Here is a 12,712-nt window from a genome sequence, read left to right as displayed (position 1 = left end):
TTGATTTTTCTGGCTTTTTCTTTTTCTGTTTTTTTTTTGTTTAGTGCGGGGCGAGAAAAAAAAGTCGCTAGCGCACGGGATTTTGGTTGGTAATCAAAGGGAGAAGACTATTTTAGGTCGTGGTTCCCTTTCCTTCTTTTTTCGTTCATTTGGTGACAATTCTGTATTGTTCAGATATTGTCCGGTCCAAAGACCTCTCTGCATATTTCTTCTGTTTTTCCTTCGATCCCCGATCAGGGGCTTTCTTTCCTTCTTCTTCTTCTTCTTCTTTTTTTTTTACTTTCTCCTATTCTTTGATTGGGAATTTTCTTTCTTTTCTTTTTGCTTTCTCCCACTCTTTGATTGGGAATTTCCTTTCTTTTCTTTTTTTGCTTTCTCTTTGATTGGAAATTTTCCTTCTTTTCTTTTTTGCTTCCGAGGGTAAGGATTGACATTCTCACCCTAGGTCAAGGTTTATGGTGAGTCAGGATTTTGGCTCAAGGTTTGTAGAATGGCTACACATGATACATGTCGGGGTTTGGTTTGGTTCAAGGATAAAAGGGATGCCCCACATTATTTCCATGACACAAATGCAAAAATGATGATTTGGAAACTTCATGCAAAACTGGTCATGCATGCACCTATGCGGACACTCAAGTGTCAAATTTTTATGGTCATGTGATGTTAGGGCTCAGGATTCATTTCCTCTATTTTAGTCAACCCAATGTTTCCAAAATATGTTCTTTTATCCATTTGTGCATTCATCCAAGTCCATTTCGGGCGTCCGAGAAAATTTTCACAGCACCTTTCAGGTGTATACACATTTTTTCAAAAACTAGTTATGATCAGTGAATTTTTTCAAAGAAAAGTTGGAAGTCATCTCTTTTCAAAAGCATATCGATTTTTCAGCTAAACAACTTATTTTTCTTTTTTCTCTCTTTTTTTTCTTTTTTTTTTATTTGTTTATTTCTTTTTCTTGTTTGTTTTTTTTTCTTCTCTTTTTTTTTCATGAGGTATTTTGCTATATACATGCATATCCAAGGTATCTTGCTACCTAAACATACATATATATGTTTTGTAAGGTATTTTTGCTATATACATGCATATCCAAGGTATCTTTCTACCTAAACATACATATATATTTTGTGAAGTATTTTTTGTTTACATACATGCATATCTAAGGTATCTTTCTACCTAAACATACATATATATATTTTGTGAAGTGTTTTTTGTTTACATACATGCATATCTAAGGTATTTTTCTACCTAAACATACATATATATATTTTGTGAAGTGTTTTTTTGTTTACATACATGCATATCTAAGGTATTTTCACTACCTAAACATACATATATATGTTTTGTAAGGTATGACTACCTTCCGAGCTTGCGCTTGTTTTATTTAAATTCCCAGGATCATGAGCAACTAGGTGCGTCCTACTAAAAAAAAATGATCAAATAGCAGGCAGAAATTTAAAAGGTACTAGGTTGCCTCCTAGTAGCGCTTCTTTAACGTCTTGAGCTGGACGCCTTATGACTTGTCGGTCACTGACCTAGTACTTTGCTTACCTTTGGCTTTGGACTTGGTCGCCTATTGGTCGGCCATGTGGTGTAGGCTATACTCAAACCTTTTTGTGGATGAGCAGAGGTGAACTCTAGAGGTGATGGCGGTGCGTCTGTTGCCCGCTGCCGGCCATCCCCAGGCTGCTGTGGTGTTTCGCCCTGCGCCTGCCTGGAGACGCAGAACTTCTTGATGAAAGCTCGATTGGTAGGGGGGACCTGATGACCTTGCTGGGGGCGACAGGCACTCCCTAGAATTGACAGAGACCCGTATTTAGAGCTGGCAACTCCAAGACCCTGTTGGCCTTCTTCGGGTCCACTAGGTGTCTTGCGGGCACAATCCCTGCAAATAATAGATGACATCAGAAATCAGTTGGGGGAGGTGCATACTTACCTATGCCACGACGACATGAACTTGCTGGGGGGAACGGGCGCCCTGTAGGGCCGACAGAGGCCCGTAACCAGAGCTGGAAACCCCAGGGCCCTGTTGGACTTCTTCAGGTCCACTGGGTGTCTTTGTGAGTGTGATCCCTACAAACAATAGATGGTATCAGAAATCAGTTGAACCATATGCATACTTACCCATGTCGGGACGACACAGACCAACTGATACTTTTGCAGGGGGAGATTGGCATTGCGGTCGCTGGGCAGAATGTTGCTAAGTAGCAATGTCATCTATATCTGTGTAAGAGTGGTCATGTTTGTGCGCATGATCCGCACTCGTCTCTTTGCAGCGGCACGGGTGAAATCTTGCCCCGGTATGCATAGTAGCTGTGTGATAGCCTCCCTCTCTAGTTGTGCTCGCACAGTTGGCCCTCCTCCAATATCAGAGGGTGGCCCAGGAACCGTTAAAAGGAAACTACTGGCCCCTTAACCGGAAGTGCAAGTCTTGGTTAAGCATTTAAGGGCAGAGGACCTTAAATTCTTTTAAGGTGTGGATGTCGAGCACACTGAAAATGAGGACACGTTGCCCTCTAAAGGTAAGGGCGTGCAGCCCTCTCAAGGCGAGGAGGTGCAGTCCTCTGGAGATGAGGGCGTGCAGCCCTCTGCTGGCGAGGACGTGTAGTCCTTTCAAGGTGAGGGCGTGTAGCCCTCTGACGGTGAGGGTAACTAGTACCCAAGGTGAGGACGTGTAGCCCTCTCAAGGCGAGGACATGTAGTCCTCTGGAGGTGAGGGCGTGCAACCCTCTGATGGTGAGGACGTGTAGTCCTCTCAAGGCGAGGACGTGTAGTCCTCTCAAGGCGAGGACGTGTAGTCCTCTCAACGGTGAGGGTAACTAGTACCCAAGGTGAGGGCGTGTAGCCCTCTCAAGGCGAGGACATGTAGTCCTCTAAAGGTGAGGGCGTGCAGCCCTCTGATGGTGAGGACGTGTAGTCCTCTCAAGGCGAGGACGTGTAGTCCTCTCAACGGTGAGGGTAACTAGTACCCAAGGTGAGGGCGTGTAGCCCTCTCAAGGCGAGGACATGTAGTCCTCTAAAGGTGAGGGCGTGCAGCCCTCTGATGGTGAGGACGTGTAGTCCTCTCAAGGCGAGGACGTGTAGTCCTCTCAACGGTGAGGGTAACTAGTACCCAAGGTGAGGGCGTGTAGCCCTCTCAAGGCGAGGACGTGTAGTCCTCTGATGGTGAGGGCGTGCAGCCCTCTGATGGTGAGGACGTGTAGTCCTCTCAACGGTGAGGGTAACTAGTACCCAAGATGAGGGCGTGTAGCCCTCTCAAGGCGAGGACGTGTAGTCCTCTGATGGTGAGGGCGTGCAGCCCTCTGATGGTGAGGGTAACTAGTACCCAAGGTGAGGACGTGTAGCCCTCTCAAGGCGAGGACATGTAGTCCTCTGATGGTGAGGGTAACTAGTACCCAAGGTGAGGACGTGTAGCCCTCTCAAGGCGAGGACATGTAGTCCTCTGATGGTGAGGGCGTGCAGCCCTCTGATGGTGAGGACGTGTAGTCCTCTCAAGGCGAGGACGTGTAGTCCTCTCAACGGTGAGGGTAACTAGTACCCAAGGTGAGGGCGTGTAGCCCTCTCAAGGCGAGGACATGTAGTCCTCTAGAGGTGAGGGCGTGCAGCCCTCTCAAGGCGAGGACATGAGGTCCTCTGATGGCGAGGACATGTAGTCCTCTCAAGTTGAGGACTGCAGTCCTCTGATGGCGAGGACACGTAGTCCTCTCAAGGTGATAGGTACAAGTACCCAAGGGTCCACCCTTATGAGAAAGCAAGAGATCGACTCATCGAGAGGGCTGGTCATCCCAAATCCACAAGATTTGGACATTAGATGTAGGAAATCTATGCAGTTAACATGATTTTTAGGGATGCAGATGCATGCAACCTTTGTCGTGAAACTTGGTAAATGCGGACTTCATATGAAACAATGCAATGTAATGGAAAGTTGTACAATGTTCATGACATTCTTTCCCTATTTTGTGATTTTGATTTTGATTTAATTTTTTTGGAAAACACAGATTGACTGTCCTTTTGAAAGAGGTGATAATTCATGCAACCTCATCCTATCCTTTTTTGCAAATCTCTCCGGGAACTTCCTCAGAGTGTGTGTTCTGTTTGATTTAGTCACTTGACCATTTTGGAGTGACGGCAATGGAGTCGTTTGATGTTTGATCAATCCATTGAAATCCTAGGGTTTGTCCCCCCTTTTTTTTTGTTAAAAACATCGATGGGTGAGAACTTTTGATCGACCCCTATGTTCACTTGAGGCTCATGCACGGTGCCCCTCATTGCCCCAGTGTAAGGCTTTGAGGTATCAATCGTTGCCTTTCGTCATGACCTTGTAGGAGGGAACCTATTGGGTGAGAACTTCTAATCTGCCCCTAGGTTCGCTTGAAGTTTTTGCATGGTGCCTTTCGTTGCCCCAGTGTAGGGCTTAGAGGTACCAATTGTTGTCTTGTTTTCACGACCTCGTAGTGAGGAAGAATGAAAGAAGCAGTTGATTCTTGCAAAAAAGAATTTTCCAAGGACGAGAAATAATTGAAGGATCTTTCAGTTGATGGATTAAGTCAAATGACTCCTATGTAGAAGCAAGATGTTTTGATGTCTTGATGATGCTAAAGGATCAAGCTCTTCTAAGTCTTATCTAAGAAAATCAAGATATATGATCAAGTTTGATCTCTTTAGAATCTTTAGGAAGAAGTTTCCAAATTGAAACAAACAAAGGTTTGACCAAAGAATTCTATCATTTCAATTTGAGATTTGCTCTCTGGTAATCGATTACCAGTAGTTAAAAATGTTTTTATTCAAATTTTTAAAACCTGTAATCGATTACGTAAGTCTTGTAATTGATTACCAGAGGGGATTTTCAGAAAATAATTTCCAAGAGACATATCTATTCAAATGTTTTATGAACGGTCATTCAAATGTTTTAAAGAGAGTTTTCATTGCCCAAACAGTTTTATCCTCTCGAAAGATCAAGAGTTTTTCTGAACTGAAATGTCTTATCCTCTCAAAAAGATTCCTTGGTCAACCACTTCCATATTCAATAATGAATTTTGATTGGTCTTCATTGTACAATCTATCCCTTTTAAGAGAGATTTCTTCTTCTTATTTCTGAAAAGGGATTAAGAGACCGTGGGTCTCTTGTAGTAGAGGATTCTTGAACACAAGGGAAGGGTTGTCCCTATGTGCATTGTTAATCCGAAAAGAGAGAGTGAAAGTTTAATTGGGGAATAATATTCGTATCTTAATTCAATCCCCTCTTCTTCTCAAGGTAACTGAGGCCATTTGTCCAACATCCTATTCTTGATAACTCACTTCTCTCTAAAAAGACAAAATGAGGTCACATGAATGTCTATATTTTTACTTGAAAACACAGTCAATCAAATGCCTTTTTATTTTGAAACTTATTTGTTTTGAACTTTGCTCGTTGTTTTACGGCACCCCCACCAACGTGCAAGATGAGTAATCTCTGATTGAACGGTCTTGGAAGTCAACACTCAGGAGCGCATGTTGCTTGAGCAAACAGACCAATGGCTTACACTCACATTCCGGTGGAAGTTGAATAAGCAAAGATGTGTTCGTGAGAGGATGTCCATTTTATCTATATCATTTAACATTGTAACTGTGGTTTATGGCATAAACTTAAAAATCCTGATGAGTCATAACAACAGCTTCTAGAATTGCCCCATGTATGGTGTTGCTTGTTAATGTTAGGATTCAACAAGCGATTCTCCTCAAATTTCAGCCAGCCCGTATCAATTAGACCTTGCACCTTACGCTTCAGAGCCCTACAATGCTCAATGGAACGCCCCGGGGCTTCTCCGTGACAAGCACACGTTGCGTTCGAGTCGTATTCTTGGAGAAATGGAGGTTGATGAACCTTGGCTAGGGTTATGGCTACCATTGAATTATCAAGTAGATATGGGATCAAGTTTAGCATATGACAACGGAATTTGGGGTGAACCCTACAGGCTTTTTGCTGCAAAATTCCTTTTTGTTGGTGTTTTTTTTTGTTTGTGCTAAAAGTGGTCTTCGTCATTGGAAGTGCGGTAGACAGACTTTGTGGTTGATTTAGGGATGGCCTTTGTGGATAACTGGGTGGTGGGTAAGGAGGAGGTTTGTTATTGGCTGAGTAATGACATTGTTGGGTTGGTGGGAAACTTGGCCGTATAGGAATGGCAGTCACAGCATGGGTTTCTCCCTCTTTCTCACCCTCTTCATTTGCCCCAATTTTCTCAGTCGTCCTAGTAGGACGATCAAATTTGCCTCTTTTCAGATCCACTTCGATCTTTTTGCTGGCGAAGACCAAATCTGTAAAACTTGAAGGTGTGTAACCCACCATTTTTTTCATAGTAGAACACCGGTCACGTGTCTACTATCATTGTGATAATCTCTTTCTCTGTTTTTGGGGGTGCTACTTGAGTTGCCAAGTCTCTCCATCTTTGGGCGTATTCTTTGAAAGATTCATGCCCCCGTTTTGCACACTTTTTGTAGTTGCATCCTATCCGGAGCCATATCAGAATTGTACTGACACTGCCTAATGAAGGCAACCATTAGGTCCTTCCAAGAATGGACTCAAGAAGGTTCCTAAGTTAGTATACCAGGCGACAGTTGTCCTAGTAAGACTTTCTCAGGAAAAATGTATCAGCAGTTTCTCATCTTTTGTGTATGCCCCCATCTTCCGACAGTACATCTTTAGATGGTTTTTGGAGCGAGTAGTCCCCTTGTACTTGCCAAAGTCCGGCACCTTGAACTTGGGAATGACCATGTTTGGGTATTAGGAACAACTCTTCTAGGTTAGCAAAGGCATAATCTTCACCTCCTTCAATGGCCCTGAGCCTTTCCTCTAGATGATCCGCCTTTCCCTTTTCGGCCATAGCAGGAGGGGCTCTTCCCACCGCAAAATGCAATGGTTGTGGTTGTGGGCGAAACTGAGGGCTCTCCAAAGTGTTTTGAAAGGGTATACCACCAACTGCTTGCCCTTCAGTGGCATATCCGAGCCAAGGCTCAAAGTCAGCTAGATTGTGGTGGGGAATTTCATTTGTCTCCCCCATGGTTTGAGAGATATGTGCCTGATCAGATTGAGGTTATTGGTTCTCAATGAGTATCGGAGTGGAGTTATTGAGATTTTCATTGAGAGTGTATGCCACATTGGGTGGTGTATAGTTTGGGAGGCAAGCCATATGGCGGGAAGGCGTGCTTGTTTTGAATTTGCACATCATGGGGTCATCCGTACTTCCCAAATCTTTGCCTACCATATTTGAGGTTGGATGATTCATTTGCTTGAGGCTGGATGGGGACGTCGGGTTCACCTTAGCAACAACGCTGGTAGCGGCAATTGCAACCGCATTGGCTTCCATTATCTTCTTCACGCTCATCATGGCCTCCATCATTATGGCCATTTTCTCTTTAATGGCCTCCATGTCAGCCTTCATCTTCTCTTGTATCTCCTCTACTTCACCCATTACTCTAGCTCTAGCACGAGTTCGGTAAGGGCGTCGTAATGCAACCAATGAAAAGCATGGATGCATGCGAATGATGTACAGTTGAAGTATTGCAAATTTTTACGCAAGATATGGGGTTGAATCAATTTAGATTTTCAACATGGTCCATGACATCTTTGTCAAGGTGAAACTGGAAGTAACAAGGACATCAATAATCCTAAATATGTTTGGCAGTAGACGAAGCAGTGATGTGACTCGATTCATCTTTTGCCCCAATTTTGCAAGACGGTTACTTCCATATTTCAACTTGACTTGATGAACCTTTTTGTAAAAGCATGAGCTTGGTTCAACCCTATAATCCAAGGAATGGCAATTCTGATCGCCAATACTTCAACAACATCTCATAGGGATGAATGACTCGGGCATACTTTAAGCTATGCATGGAAAATGTAATTATGAAATTGAGATGCCCGAAGAAACACCATTTCCTAGTTAACCATGCATTAGGTACCATGTTCAATTATTTTGTTTTTAAGTGAAGCGGGTTTTTGATCCCAACATGGTTGGCTCGTGGTGCCTAACACATGAAACTAAGAATGTAGTGTGAAGTTTCACGCTTCCCCCTTTTTTGTTTTTGTTTTGTAGAGGAAAACACAAGGATGAGCAAACATGAAAACAAATGGTATGTAATTTTGCAGATCAAAAAGTTTGTTGAACGCATATGCATGATGATGCCATGACTCATGCAAAATGTGAGGCTGGAATATGATAACGGACAAATGCAGGATATGTCCATTATGATGTTATGAAGAGATGCTTATGCGATGCATGATATGAATGCATTTTACGGACACGAGAGCCCGGAAAATTATCTCTTCTTACTTGCGCATTTGGGGGCGCAGTGCCCCATGTGTACAATTAAGAAGGTGATATGGACCTTCCGGCTTCCCGTGACAAAGGACGAGACCAACATACAATGCATGCTAGAGATAAAATGTGGGAGTGACTTGATTCGCACTGATTTTTGGAGTAAAAACGTGGGATAAACTCATTTTTTTTTTCAAAAAGTTATAACTAGTCAAGATCTGAGCGACAATACAAACTTCCTAGCGGTTTCTAATCATATGGTCCATTAAGTCTATCATATGCTAACAATAGCTGAGAAGTCCGTGGATCTCCTCGGGGGCGGAGTAGGTGTCCGCCACTGCTTTGGCCTTGGCTAGCAATGGGGGAAGTTCTTGACTCCTGTTCAAAGTAAGAGCAAATCGGTCCGTCCACATTGTTGCCTCTTGGTGCCATGAATCAATTACCCTCTCCCTTGCTTCGCTTTCTGCTGATATCTTGGCGTACTCATCCTCTAGCCTTTGCTCGTGAGTCGCCGCTAGATTTAGCTTCTCTTTGCACTCATCGATGACGGCCCACATATTCCCTTCAGTCTCGCTTAACTGTTGGGACAAATTTCTTTTCGACCTAAGGTAAGCCTTTAGCTCGTCCTTCAAGATCATGCCTTTGACCCGTGATGATTCCTTTCACCTCTTCGGAGCTTGAGCTTACTATTGCTGCCCTATAAAGCCCCTCAAAACTTTGCTTGCACGTGTTCTTCCTTTCGGGCCTTCTTGGTTTCTCGTTCCAAGGCTTCAGCGGTGGCCATATTGACGTCCCTTAGTTCATCATACTCTTTTCAGACTTTGATGGCTATGGACTTGAACTTCTCTTCGACTACTCGGGCTCTTTCAAGCTCTGACTTTAGAGCTTGTACCTCATCACTTTCTTCTGAAGCTTTAACCTCATCGTCCCTCACAGTCTTTAGATTTGGGAGCCAATCCAATCCTTGTGTTCGGACTCTCAGCCACTTATGATAGCCGCCGATGATCCCATTACTGCTTCCCCTAAGCTCTCTGTCCTTTCTTCACGCCGCATCCCATGCCTTGCGAACTCCTTGGAGTACCCTCGCGTTTGTGGTCACTGAAACCCCATGCGATGAAAGGCGTGATGCTTTCGTCTGATGGCACTTCTCTCATGGGGTAGCCAAGCTGTCTTATGGTGAGGATGGGATTATAATTAATACAACCCCTTGTTCCCATCAAGAGAACATTTGGACATCCTTCGCATGAAGATAGAATCCTGATTCTTCCTTCCTTCTAGCGAGGGAACCAATTAACAGACGCCCCCCTGCTAGCCAAGAGTTGGTGCACAACAAACAATTCTTGCGCCGCTCTTTTCACATCCCCGGTCGAACGTGTCATACATGGCCAAAATGGCGAAGATCGGGCTTTCCTTGCCATGATGAAAGGCGAGGAAAGCGTCAATCGCTGCTAGGTCCACTAACCCTTCCATATTCGGAAAGAGGACAACTCCAAAGATCAAAAGCGCCAAGATGTCAATAAAAGAAAGCCCATTCGCCTTGATTTGCCAAGGCCTTTGCCCTTTCCTCCAAACACTTCCTTGGTACTCCGACTACCCCATTCCTGTTTTGCTTTACCCGGTCCAACTCTTGTGCTGAGATTTTCACTACCTTGGCAACTCTTGTCGTGGAAGGATAGAACCTAGAGAAAAGATATGGCTTCCTTCCTCCCATTGGGCATCCCAGGATTTCTTCAAACTCTTTCACAGTCGGCACTAGCTGGAAGTCCTCAAATGTGAAGCACCTTAGGGGCTGGTCATAATACTGGGAAAGGGATGCAATCGGTTCCATGGAGACTTCTACCCTAGCTAGGTCCCAAATCTTACCATAGGCTTTGCGGAAGGCTTGCCGTTGAAGTTGACCCATTAATTGCCCCAACTTTCGTAAACTGGTGACCTCTAAGCTCTTGATTTTGACTTGATAGAACCTCTTTTTAAGCGAAGGCTTTTGACTTGATCCCATATTTTACTAAAGTGAAATAAAATCTAGTGCGAATCAAAACTCCGACATCTATCATGGGTGGAATGGATGAATGCATGAAGGAATGCATATGACACGGATGCAATTTATGAATACGGGAGCTCGGGAAATTGTCTCCTTCTTAGATACAACGTCTTGGGGTAGCAAAGTGCCCAACGTATGTATTTAAGAAGGTGACACGGACCCTCCGTTGGTTTGCCCAAGAGAGGGGATTAAGACGGAACCCACACATGATGCACATGCGAAAGGTACAATACGGGGATGTACATAGTATGATAATATTCACTGAACATAAGCAGACGGGTATATGATACTTATGCATGGCAGTGTGAAAAATGGCACGCAGCGTGTTTGCTCCGTGCCCCTATTTAAGGGACCTATAAGGGAGAGAACTAACTAGGCTTTTAGCAATAATCCCCAAGGTAGTCATATCTCTCTTGATGGTTTCTAGAGGTATCATCCCCTTCGAAGAACATATTGCAGCAGTAGGGACTACTAGCAACAATAAGTTTTCAAAGAGAAAAGCTCTAGATGAGGGTTCACTGTAATCAAGCAAGTCGGAGACCTAGCATGATCACAGATTCACCTCCACTCCTTATGTTCCCATGAACCCGGGTATAGGGCCCTTTTTCACTCACAGTGTGTGCAAATAGTGTTAGTGTTTGTGTGCATCAAATGAATAAATATTTACCTCATGCATACATTCTAAAACACACTAAAAGCAACAAATAGTTTATATACACAAGAACATAAAACAAATAAAGGGAAACCAACAAAGGAGAAAGTCATGATAAAACATTGCACAAGATTAAATGGCCTAACTCTCTAAAAAACAGTCCCCAGTGGAGTCGCCAACTGTCGCAACCTACCCTTCGGCGGGAGGGCGACGCGAGACTCGCGGGATGCGTGTTCCACGAAAGGAATACGCGCGGAGTCGCCACCAACGTTTATTTGAGGAAAACGTCGGAAAAACCGGAAAAGACGCGATCTACGAACTTTTAAGTTGAAAGGTTCGGGAGTTGTATTTACGCACGGGGAAGGTATTAGCACCCCACACGCCCGTCCCAAGGGACGACAGCCTTTAATCGAATGTGCAAACATGACTTTGATTTTTATGTTCCCTTTTATGTTCTTATATCCTTTATACCCTTTTTATATTTTTTCTTTTTTGTGGTCGACAAGGGTGTTTCCCTTTGCTCCTACGTATTCCTCAATTTGTGATGAGGAAATCAGACCTACGTAGTTCTTTCGGAACAAAGTGTTTGGTTAAGTTGTTTTTGTCTTTTTTGCAAAATATGTTTTTTATTGAACAAAAGGTCATTTAAGGTGTTGAACCATTAAACGGTCTTTTGATTTTGAAAGGGGAGAAACGTTAAGGCGTTGGACCATTAACGATCTCTTGTTTTTGAAAGGAGAGAAACGTTAAGGCATTGGACCATTAACGATCTCTTGGGGTGGTCGACAAAAGCGGGGCTTTTGCTCCTACGTATCCTCAATTGTGATGAGGAAATCAGACCTACGTAGTTCTTGCTTATCAAGTGATTCTTTTTTACTTAAGTGGTGATCATTTTAAGGCGTTGGACCTTAAAAATGATCCATTTTACTTAGTGAGAAATTGAAATGACAAACTTCAAAAGCCTATTTTTGTGGACGAGCTTGACTAGGCGAGTTGATTTTAGCCTTAGTTTCACTTTAGTTATTAATCAATTCGATTAAGAATGAGAAATCCCAAAGAGAAAACGTCCGATTGATTTTCCGCTTTATTTTACTAAAAGATGTTTTTTGATTATTATATTATTTTTACCTCTTTTTTGATTTCCAACGTGGTTACGGCACGACCGAACGTTCGGAATTTATTTTAACCGAAGTTAACGGATAATACAATTCAAACGTTCGGTGGAAATTTATTTTATTTTTAAGTTAAGCGAGAAATGACTTAAGTAAAATGGCTTAAGCACGTCAAGAGGGGGTATAAAAAGTAAACAAAACGAGAATAAAAATGCACAAAACACAATGTGGACCACTACGGGTGCATAGAATGAATCGAAAAGCTTGGTTCGAGGTACTTACCCGTTGAAGATCGAAGAACGATGAAGAACGGATGAAGAACGTCGAAGAACGGTTGAAACCTTTGCGAAATTCCTCACGGAAGACGTTACGGAAACATTTCGGAAGCGCCTCGGCTTAGATTTTCTTTACGGAAACAATTTTTCCAAGCAAATTCGAAAGAGAGAGAAGTGCCAAAGGGGCTGAACCCTTTTCTTCTTCACTTCCTCCCCTATTTATAGCAAAATAGGGGAGGTGGTTGCCGCCCAGCTCGCCCAGGCGAGCTCAGCTCGCCCAGGCGAGCCAGGTTGCTTCCTCCAGAAGCAACAGCCTTCTGGAGGAATCTTCTGGAGGGCCC

Source organism: Glycine soja, chromosome 12 (assembly GCF_004193775.1).
Source record: "Glycine soja cultivar W05 chromosome 12, ASM419377v2, whole genome shotgun sequence".
NCBI lineage: Eukaryota > Viridiplantae > Streptophyta > Magnoliopsida > Fabales > Fabaceae > Glycine > Glycine soja.
This window is presented reverse-complemented; position numbering follows the sequence as displayed.